The following is a 10,625-nucleotide window of genomic DNA, read 5'->3' on the forward strand; positions in this document are numbered from 1 at the left end:
TGTGTCTGGTCTTCTTGTGAAACCGTGGTTCCTTTGCTAAGGCAATGGCACCCGTGTTGTCACAGAACAAGGTTATTGGATTCAGTGCGCTTGGTACCACTCCAAGATCCTCATGAACTGCTTCATCCAGACACCCTCCTTAGCCGCCTCCGAGGCAGCCATGTACTCCGCTTCACATGTAGAATCTGCTACGACGCTTTGCTTGGAACTGCACCAGCTTACCGCACCCCCATTAAAAATAAATACGTATCCGGTTTGCGACTTAGAGTCGTCCGGATCTGTGTCAAAGCTTGCATCGACGTAACCTTTTACGGCGAGCTCTTCGTCACCTCCATACACGAGAAACATATCCTTAGTCCTTTTCAGGTACTTCAGGATATTCTTGACCGCTGTCCAGTGATCCACTCCTGGATTACTCTAGAACCTACCTGCCATACTTATGGCCAGGCTAACATCCGGTCTTGTGCACAACATTGCATACATGATAGAACCTATGGCTGAAGCATAGGGGACGGAGCGCATATGCTCTCTATCTTCATCAGTTGCTGGGCACTGAGTCTTACTCAATCTCGTACCTTGTAAAACTGGCAAGAACCCTTTCTTGGACTGTTCCACTTTGAACCTCTTCAAAACTTTATCAAGGTATGTGCTTTGTGAAAGTCCTATCAGGCGTTTTGATCTATCCCTATAGATCTTAATGCCTAGAATGTAAGCAGCTTCTCCTAGGTCCTTCATAGAGAAACTCATATTCAAGTAATCCTTTATGCTCTCTAAAAACTCCACGTTGTTTCCAATCAGCAATATGTCATCCACATATAATATTAGAAACGCCACAGAGCTCCCACTCACTTTCTTGTAAATACAAGATTCTCCAACCACTTGTATAAACCCAAATGCTTTGATCACCTCATCAAAGCGTTTGTTCCAACTCCGAGATGCTTGCACCAGTCCATAAATGGATCGCTGGAGCTTGCACACCTTGTTAGCATTCTTATGATCGACAAAACCTTCGGGTTGTATCATATACAACTCTTCCTTAAGGAAACCGTTAAGGAACGCCGTTTTGACATCCATCTGCCAGATTTCATAATCGAAAAATGCAGCTATTGCTAACATGATTCTGACGGACTTAAGCATCGCTACGGGTGAGAATGTCTCATCGTAGTCAACTCCTTGAACTTGTGAAAAACCCTTTGCCACAAGTCGAGCTTTATAAACGGTCACATTGCCGTCAGCGTCCGTCTTCCTCTTAAAAATCCATTTGTTCTGAATAGCCTTGCGGCCCTCAGGTAGTACCTCCAAAGTCCACACTTTGTTCTCATACATGGATCCTATCTCGGACTTCATGGCTTCTAGCCATTTGTTGGAATCTGGGCCCACCATTGCTTCTTCATAATTTGCAGGTTCATTGTTGTCTAACAACATGATTGATAAGACAGGATTACCGTACCACTCTGGAGCAGCACGTGGTCTCGTCGACCTGCGTGGTTTGACAGAAACTTGAACCGGAGTTTCATGATCATCATCATTAACTTCCTCTTCAACCGGCGTCGCAACGACAGAGGTTTCCCCTTGCCCTGCGCCACCATCCAGAGGGATGAGAGGTTCGACAACCTCGTCAAGTTCTATCTTCCTCCCACTCAATTCTCTCGAGAGAAACTCCTTCTCGAGAAAAGCTCCGTTTTTAGCAACAAACACTTTGCCCTCGGATTTGAGATAGAAGGTGTACCCAACTGTCTCTTTTGGGTAACCTATGAAGACGCACTTTTCCGCTTTGGGTTCCAGCTTTTCAGGCTGAAGCTTTTTGACATAAGCATCACATCCCCAAACTTTAAGAAACGACAACTTTGGCCTTTTGCCATACCACAGTTCGTATGGTGTCGTCTCAACGGATTTTGATGGTGCCCTATTTAAAGTGAATGCAGCTGTTTCTAATGCATAACCCCAAAACGATAACGGCAAATCGGTAAGAGACATCATAGATCGCACCATCTCTAATAAAGTACGATTACGACGTTCGGACACACCATTACGCTGTGGTGTTCCAGGCGGTGTTAACTGTGAAACAATTCCACATTGTCTTAAGTGAGCACCAAACTCGAAACTCAGATAGTCACCCCCACGATCAGACCGTAGGAACTTGATCTTCTTGTTACGATGATTTTCAACTTCACTCTGAAATTGCTTGAACCTTTCAAATGTTTCAGACTTGTGCTTCATCAAGTAGACATAACCATATCTACTCAAATCGTCAGTGAAGGTGAGAAAATAACGATATCCGCCGCGTGCCTCCACGCTCATCGGACCACACACATCGGTATGTATGATTTCCAACAAGTCACTTGCACGCTCCATTGTTCCGGAGAACGGAGTCTTAGTCATCTTGCCCATGAGGCATGGTTCGCACGTGTCAAGTGAATCAAAGTCAAGTGACTCCAAAAGTCCATCAGCATGGAGTTTCTTCATGCGCTTTACACCAATATGACCTAAGCGGCAGTGCCACAAAAATATGGCGCTATCATTGTTAACTCTAACTCTTTTGGTCTCAATGTTATGTATATGCGTATCGCTATCAAGATTCAATATGAACAATCCTCTCACATTAGGTGCATGACCATAAAAGATGTTACTCATAGAAATAGAACAACCATTATTCTCTGACTTAAAAGAGTAACCGTCTCGCAATAAACAAGATCCAGATATAATGTTCATGCTCAACGCAGACACTAAATAACAATGATTTAAGTTCATCACTAATCCTGATGGCAACTGAAGTGAAACTGTGCCGACGGCGATTGCATCAACCTTGGAACCATTTCCTACGCGCATCGTCACTTCATCCTTTGCCAGCCTTCGTCTATTCCGCAGTTCCTGTTTCGAGTTGCAAATATGAGCAATAGAACCGGTATCGAATACCCAGGCACTACTACGAGAGCCGGTTAAGTACACATCAATAACATGTATATCAAATATACCTGATTTTTCTTTGGCCGCCTTCTTATCTGCCAGATACTTGGGGCAATTGCGCTTCCAGTGACCCATACCCTTGCAATAGTAACACTCCGTTTCAGGCTTAGGTCCAGCTTTGGGTTTCTTCGTCGGATTGGCAACAGGCTTGCCGCTCTTCTTTGAATTACCCTTCTTGCCTTTGCCGTTTCTCTTGAAACTAGTGGTCTTATTCACCATCAACACTTGATGCTCTTTATGGAGTTCAGACTCTGCGACTTTCAGCATCGCAAACAACTCGCCGAGAGACTTGTTCATCCCTTGCATGTTGTAGTTCAACACAAAGCCTTTATAGCTTGGCGGCAGTGATTGAAGGATTCTGTCAATGATAGCCTCTTGCGGGAGTTCAATACCCAGCTCAGCTAGACGGTTTGAGTATCCAGACATTTTGAGCACATGTTCACTGACAGACGAGTTCTCCTCCATCTTGCAAGCATAGAATTTATCGGAGGTTTCATACCTCTCGACCCGGGCGTTCTTCTGAAAGATAAACTTCAACTCCTGGAACATCTCAAATGTTCCATGACGCTCAAAGCGACGTTGAAGTCCCGGTTCTAAGCCATACAAGACTGCACATTGAACTATTGAGTAGTCCTCCTTACGTGCCAACCAAGCGTTCTTAACATCCTGATCAGCCGTAGCGGGTGGTTCATCTCCTAGCGCAACATTAAGGACATAATCCTTCTTCCCAGCTTGTAAGATTAGCTTAAGATTACGAGCCCAGTCTACAAAGTTGCTTCCATCATCTTTCAACTTAGCTTTCTCTAGGAACGTATTAAAATTCAGGATGACTGTAGCGTGAGCCATGATCTACAACACAAATATATTCAAAGTGGACTTAGACTATGATCAAGATAATTAGAGTTTAACTTAATCAAATTATTCGCTAAACTCCCACTCAAAAAGTACATCTCTCTAGTCATTTGAGTGGTTCATGATCCACTTACACTAGCTCAAGTCCGATCATCACGTGAGTTGAGTATAGTTTCAGTGGTAAGCATCCCTATGCTAATCATATCATCTATATGATTCATGATCGACCTTTCGGTCTCATGTGTTCCGAGGCCATGTCTGCACATGCTAGGCTCGTCAAGCTTAACCCGAGTGTTCCGCGTGCGCAACTGTTTTGCACCCGTTGTATGTAAACGTTGAGTCTATCACACCCGATCATCACGTGGTGTCTCGAAACGACGAACTGTAGCAACGGTGCACAGTCGGGGAGAACACAATTTCGTCTTGAAATTTTAGTGAGAGATCACCTCATAATGCTACCGTCGTTCTAAGCAAAATAAGGTGCATAAAAGGATTTACATCACATGCAATTCATAAGTGACATGATATGGCCATCATCACGTGCTTCTTGATCTCCATCACCAAAGCACCGACACGATCTTCTTGTCACCGGCGCCACACCATGATCTCCATCAACGTGTTGCCATCGGGGTTGTCGTGCTACTCATGCTATTACTACTAAAGCTACATCCTAGCAAAATAGTAAACGCATCTGCAAGCACAAACGTTAGTATAAAGACAACCCTATGACTCCTGCCGGTTTCCGTACCATCGACGTGCAAGTCGATATTTTCTATTACAACATGATCATCTCATACATCCAATATATCACATCACATCGTTGGCCATATCACATCACAAGCATACCCTGCAAAAACAAGTTAGACGTCCTGTAATTTTGTTGTTGCATGTTTTACGTGGTGACCATGGGTATCTAGTAGGATCGTATCTTACTTACGCAAACACCACAACGGAGATATATGAGTTGCTATTTAACCTCATCCAAGGACCTCCTCGGTCAAATCCGATTCAAGAAACCGACACTTGCCAGTCATCTTTGAGCAACGGGGTTATTCGTAGCGATGAAACCAGTCTCTCGTAAGCGTACGAGTAATGTCGGTCCAAGCCGCTTCAATCCAACAATACCGCGGAATCAAGAAAAGACTAAGGAGGGCAGCAAAACGCACATCACCGCCCACAAAAACTTTTGTGTTCTACTCGAGAAGACATCTACGCATGAACCTAGCTCATGATGCCACTGTTGGGGAACGTCGCATGGGAAACAAAAATTTTCCTACGCGCACGAAGACCTATCATGGTGATGTCCATATACGAGAGGGGATGAGTGATCTATGTACCCTTGTAGATCGTACAGCAGAAGCGTTAGTGAACGCGGTTGATGTAGTGGAACGTCCTCACGTCCCTCGATCCGCCCCGCGAACAATCCCGCGATCAGTCCCACGATCTAGTACCGAACGGACGGCACCTCCGCGTTCAGCACACGTACAGCTCGACGATGATCTCGGCCTTCTTGACCCAGCAAGAGAGACGGAGAGGTAGAAGAGTTCTCCGGCAGCGTGACGGTGCTCCGGAGGTTGGTGATGACCTTGTCTCAGCAGGGCTCCGCCCGAGCTCCGCAGAAACGCGATCTAGAGGAAAAACCGTGGAGGTATGTGGTCGGGCTGCCGTGGAAAAGTCGTCTCAAATCAGCCCTAAAACCTCCGTATATATAGGTGGGAGGGAGGGGACCTTGCCTTGGGGCTCAAGGAGCCCCAAGGGGGTCGGCCGAGTCCAAGGGGGAAGGCTCCCCCCAAACCGAGTTGGACTTGGTTTGGTGGGTGGGAGTCCTTCCTTCCCTTCCCACCTCCTTTTTTTTTCTTTTCTCTTTGATTTTCTTTCCTAGGCGCATAGGGCCCTTTTGGGCTGTCCCACCAGCCCACTAAGGGCTGGTGTGCCACCCTCAAGGCCTATGGGCTTCCCCAGGGTGGGTTGCCCCCCCCCCCCCGGTGAACTCCCGGAACCCATTCGTCATTCCCGGTACATTCCCGGTAACTCCGAAAATCTTCCGGTAATCAAATGAGGTCATCCTATATATCAATCTTCGTTTCCGGACCATTCCGGAAACCCTCGTGACGTCCGTGATCTCATCCGGGACTCCGAACAACATTCGGTAACCAACCACATAACTCAAATACGCATAAAACAACGTCGAACCTTAAGTGTGCAGACCCTGCGGGTTCGAGAACTATGTAGACATGACCCGAGAGACTCCTCAGTCAATATCCAATAGCGGGACCTGGATGCCCATATTGGATCCTACATATTCTACGAAGATCTTATCGTTTGAACCTCAGTGCCAAGGATTCATATAATCCCGTATGTCATTCCCTTTGTCCTTCGGTATGTTACTTGCCCGAGATCCGATCGTCAGTATCCGCATACCTATTTCAATCTCGTTTACCGGCAAGTCTCTTTACTCGTTCCGCAATACAAGATCCCGCAACTTACACTAAGTTACATTGCTTGCAAGGCTTGTGTGTGATGTTGTATTACCGAGTGGGCCCCGAGATACCTCTCCGTCACACGGAGTGACAAATCCCAGTCTTGATCCATACTAACTCAACTAACACCTTCGGAGATACCTGTAGAGCATCTTTATAGTCACCCAGTTACGTTGCGACGTTTGATACACACAAAGCATTCCTCCGGTGTCAGTGAGTTATATGATCTCATGGTCATAGGAATAAATACTTGACACGCAGAAAACAGTAGCAACAAAATGACACGATCAACATGCTACGTCTATTAGTTTGGGTCTAGTCCATCACGTGATTCTCCTAATGACGTGATCCAGTTATCAAGCAACAACACTTTGTTCATAATCAGAAGACACTGACTATCTTTGATCAACTCGCTAGCCAACTAGAGGCTTGCTAGGGACGGTGTTTTGTCTATGTATCCACACATGTAAATGAGTCTTCATTCAATACAATTATAGCATGGATAATAAACGATTATCTTGATACAGGAATTATAATAATAACTATATTTATTATTGCCTCTAGGGCATAATTCCAACAAAAATAGAGGGGGTGAAGAATAACTATTCCTCACCCAGGGTGACGAATAGCGCGACCCTGGATTGCATACGAGCAATTCAAGAGGAATTGACGGGATTCTTTATTGAGCATGTCATACCATCAGATGGAGAATATCATCAGGATTTCTTACCGATTTTGGTGGGCGATAGATATTAGCTAGTTAGGGATTGCAAGAGATATTATATATTGTATATATGTATGATCCTGTACTATATGTAGTAGCGTCGAGTTGTTTGACCAAGCACGGAGAAAGAGAGGTCATTTCACTCTATATATGTTCATGACGATGTTGTGTAATTAATGGTTCCTTCATTTACTTACTAGCTAACATCAAGTTCTCTCTATATGTAGTAGGTACCGTCGACCAAGCACGGAGAAAGAAATGTCACTTCTCTCTATATGTAGTAGCTATCTAACACAATATGAAACCCCTAATAAAACCCTCCAAAACCCCTACGCCCCCCTCATTTAAAAAAACAAAGAACCCAACGCCTACGAGCTGCTGACGCGTGACTGCCTTTGGGTCCCGGTTGGTGTTACCAACCGGGACTAAAGGTCCTCCTGCCTGGGCGCCTCGCAACGGCCGCGTGGAGATCCTTTGGGTCCGGTTCATAAGCCAATCGGGACTAAATGTTTGGGCCTTTAGTCCCGATTGTTTTGTCCCGGTTGAAGAACTGGGACTAAAGCCCCTCTGGAACCGAGACTAAATCCCAATTTTCTACTAGTGATATATCATATTTGATGCTTGATTATATACTGTTTCAATTTTTCATGATTTAACAGAAACGCTAAATAAGGTTTAGATCCGGTATAGCTCCGCTATAGCCTTTCATAGCTTCTGATCGAGTCGCTGCTAAATGGCATAGCCCACTATTTAAAGCATTGAAAATAATTGACCTGGCGTTATGGAAAATGCTTTTAGTTTGTCCTGTACAAAAAAAACTTCCACTTAATAGTTTATTTCAGTATTTTTCAGTCGGGCGTAGTTTAAATGATGTCCATTATAAATTGTAATCTGCAGGCACTTGGAACCAAGGGAAATATCAATGCATCTGCCCATTTAATCTGCACGTGGTTTGAAGATATTCTGGGGAGTTAGTTTCATATTAGGAGGGGTTTAGCGAAGTATTTCAACTAGAACTAGATAAAAATGAGGAATTAGATAAGCCTTAGTTTTTCATCTTTGCAAAACATGCCTTAGGTAATCTCAATATCTCAAATGAATGATATTTTCTTATTTTTCATTTTTTAGTCCCTGATATTTGTCATTTTCTCAAGGCACCAAATTCCATCTTACCATGACTAGGACAGGATTGGACCAGTACAGGATGCTATAGTAACACAATTGGACTCTTCTGTTAACCAAGAGGTCATCGGTCAAGAACATCACCATCACTTAGATGAGCCAGTAGGTGGTATGTATCCAACTTTAGTTGGCGGCTAGTAGCCAAGTCTCCTAGTCAGCAACATCACGTTCATGTAGAGGCACTAGTTGGCATGTAATGTCCATTCTTTGGAGTTCTATTTTTAACTCTGGCAGCCACTCACTTATTCAGCCATTCATCTGCACGTCTGTGCTTCTTTGTACAAGTCTGCCATGGCGATGCCCACTACCCTCAAGGTCTTAACTATCTTGTATGTGCTTGTACTTCTTGTTGCATATCAGGTTGAAGGGCGAAATCATCGGCCTGATTGTCCTACTTTCTCATGCGGCCCACTTGGATACGTATCATCCCCATTTCGTCAGGCAAGTGATCCACCTGGGTGTGGTCATCAATCGTACGAGCTAGTTTGCAGTGATACTAAGGCTACAATTCACATCGACAATGCAACATACTATGTGTCTGGGATCAACTACAGTGATTCTACCTTCTGGATCGTCGATGCCGACATAGATTTATACAACAGCTGCCCTCTACCGCGGTGGAATTATGATCAGCATCCAGCTGCTGGTTTCACGCTGAGAAACCGGCAACACGACACTCATCACGCCATCAAAGTTGAATTGGCACCTGCAGCATATAATCAGGCTATATTTGTTAATTGTTCTCGGGAAGTGAAGGACAACGGTATGTACAGGCCTGTTGCTTGCTTGAGCACCAGCCATTCTTTTGTTTATGTGTTAATAACTGGTGGCCTAGGGAGAGGGAGTACTATGGCGAACCTTGAGCCTTGTTGCGGTTATTTGGCCATGACTCCATTAGGTGGCCAGGAAATTGGCATGAAGGGCACTGCACCGCTTGAGAATGCAAGCTATGCAGATGTCGTAAAATTCATGACACACGGCTTCCGCGTTAAATTTCCTTTCAGACTTCGCCAATCTGGAGACTTCTTGGGATGTCTGATGGATGATTTGGCGCCGTGAGTTTGAGATCTTGATACCTCGTACTTGTAAGCTCTGCTTTTGTTTTTGCACATGCACACCTGATCATTCTACATTTTCGTTTTTTTTTTGCAGCACATTCACTAAAGATTGGATTCTAACAATTCTTTCGATTGATGTAAGTTTCATGGGTTGCGCAGCTAAAGCAGTTCCAGAACCATTTGATATTTGCTTGTATATAATTATGGCGTCATTAGCATATGCCAGGCTTATTGCTGGTACGTGAGAATTACATATTCCAGTATGGTTTACTGCCTGTGTCTATAAATCAGATCACAAATAAACCTGTTTTGTTTTATGCAGTGTTCTGGAGGTTTGTATTGGTGCCCCTGGTCGTATTAATCTTCCTTGCCCACAAGTATTGGAAAACAAGGATCACGATGGATGCTGTTGAGAAGTTCCTCCAGATGCAGCAAATGATCGGCCCGTCAAGGTACGCCTATACAGACATCACCGCAGTCACCAGCCATTTCATAGATAAGCTGGGTCAGGGAGGCTATGGCTCCGTGTACAAGGGTGTGCTGCTCCCAGGCAATGTCCATGTCGGGGTCAAGATGCTAGAGGGTAACTCCAACTGCAATGGAGAAGATTTCATTAGTGAGGTTTCAACCATTGGCAGGATCCACCATGTCAATGTGGTGCGTTTAGTTGGCTTCTGCTCGGAGGAAATGAGAAGGGCGCTTGTCTACGAGTACATGCCTCGAGGTTCTCTGGACAAATACATCTTCTCGGCTGAGAAGACTTTCTCCTGGGACAAGCTCAACGAGATCGCTTTGGGCATTGCGAGGGGTATCGACTACCTGCACCAGGGTTGCGAGATGCAGATTCTCCACTTTGACATCAAGCCGCACAACATCTTGCTAGACAGCAATTTCATCCCTAAAGTTGCTGATTTCGGTCTCGCTAAACTATACCCAAGGGACAAAAGTTTTGTGCCATCGAGAGCCCTACGGGGAACAATTGGGTACATAGCTCCTGAGATGATATCTCGTAGCTTTGGTGTCATATCGAGCAAGTCTGATGTTTATAGCTTTGGGATGCTCCTGCTAGAGATGGCCGGAGGAAGAAGGAATGCTGATCCAAATGCGGCAAACACGAGCCAAGCGTACTATCCGTCGTGGGTGTATGACAAACTAACTGCTCCAGTGGTGGATGCGATATGTCCAGTTGCTAGCATGCATGAATTAGAGAGGAAGCTGTGCATCGTTGGATTATGGTGCATTCAGATGAAGTCACATGACAGGCCAACGATGAGCGAGGTCATAGACATGTTGGAAGGTGGCTTTGATGGCCTGCAGATGCCTTCCAGGCCATTCTTCTGCGACGACGATCACACCGCTGTC

At 45.0% G+C, this 10,625-nt stretch overlaps 1 pseudogene; it reads left to right on the top strand.

Annotated features, from left to right (window-relative positions):
• Window positions 1-8,496: 8,496 nt before the first annotated feature.
• LOC123439159 lies at window positions 8,497-10,419 on the top strand (annotated as a pseudogene).
• The last annotated feature ends 206 nt before the right edge of the window (window positions 10,420-10,625 follow it).

This window comes from Hordeum vulgare, chromosome 3H, assembly GCF_904849725.1.
Source record: "Hordeum vulgare subsp. vulgare chromosome 3H, MorexV3_pseudomolecules_assembly, whole genome shotgun sequence".
In the NCBI taxonomy this organism is placed as follows: domain Eukaryota; kingdom Viridiplantae; phylum Streptophyta; class Magnoliopsida; order Poales; family Poaceae; genus Hordeum; species Hordeum vulgare.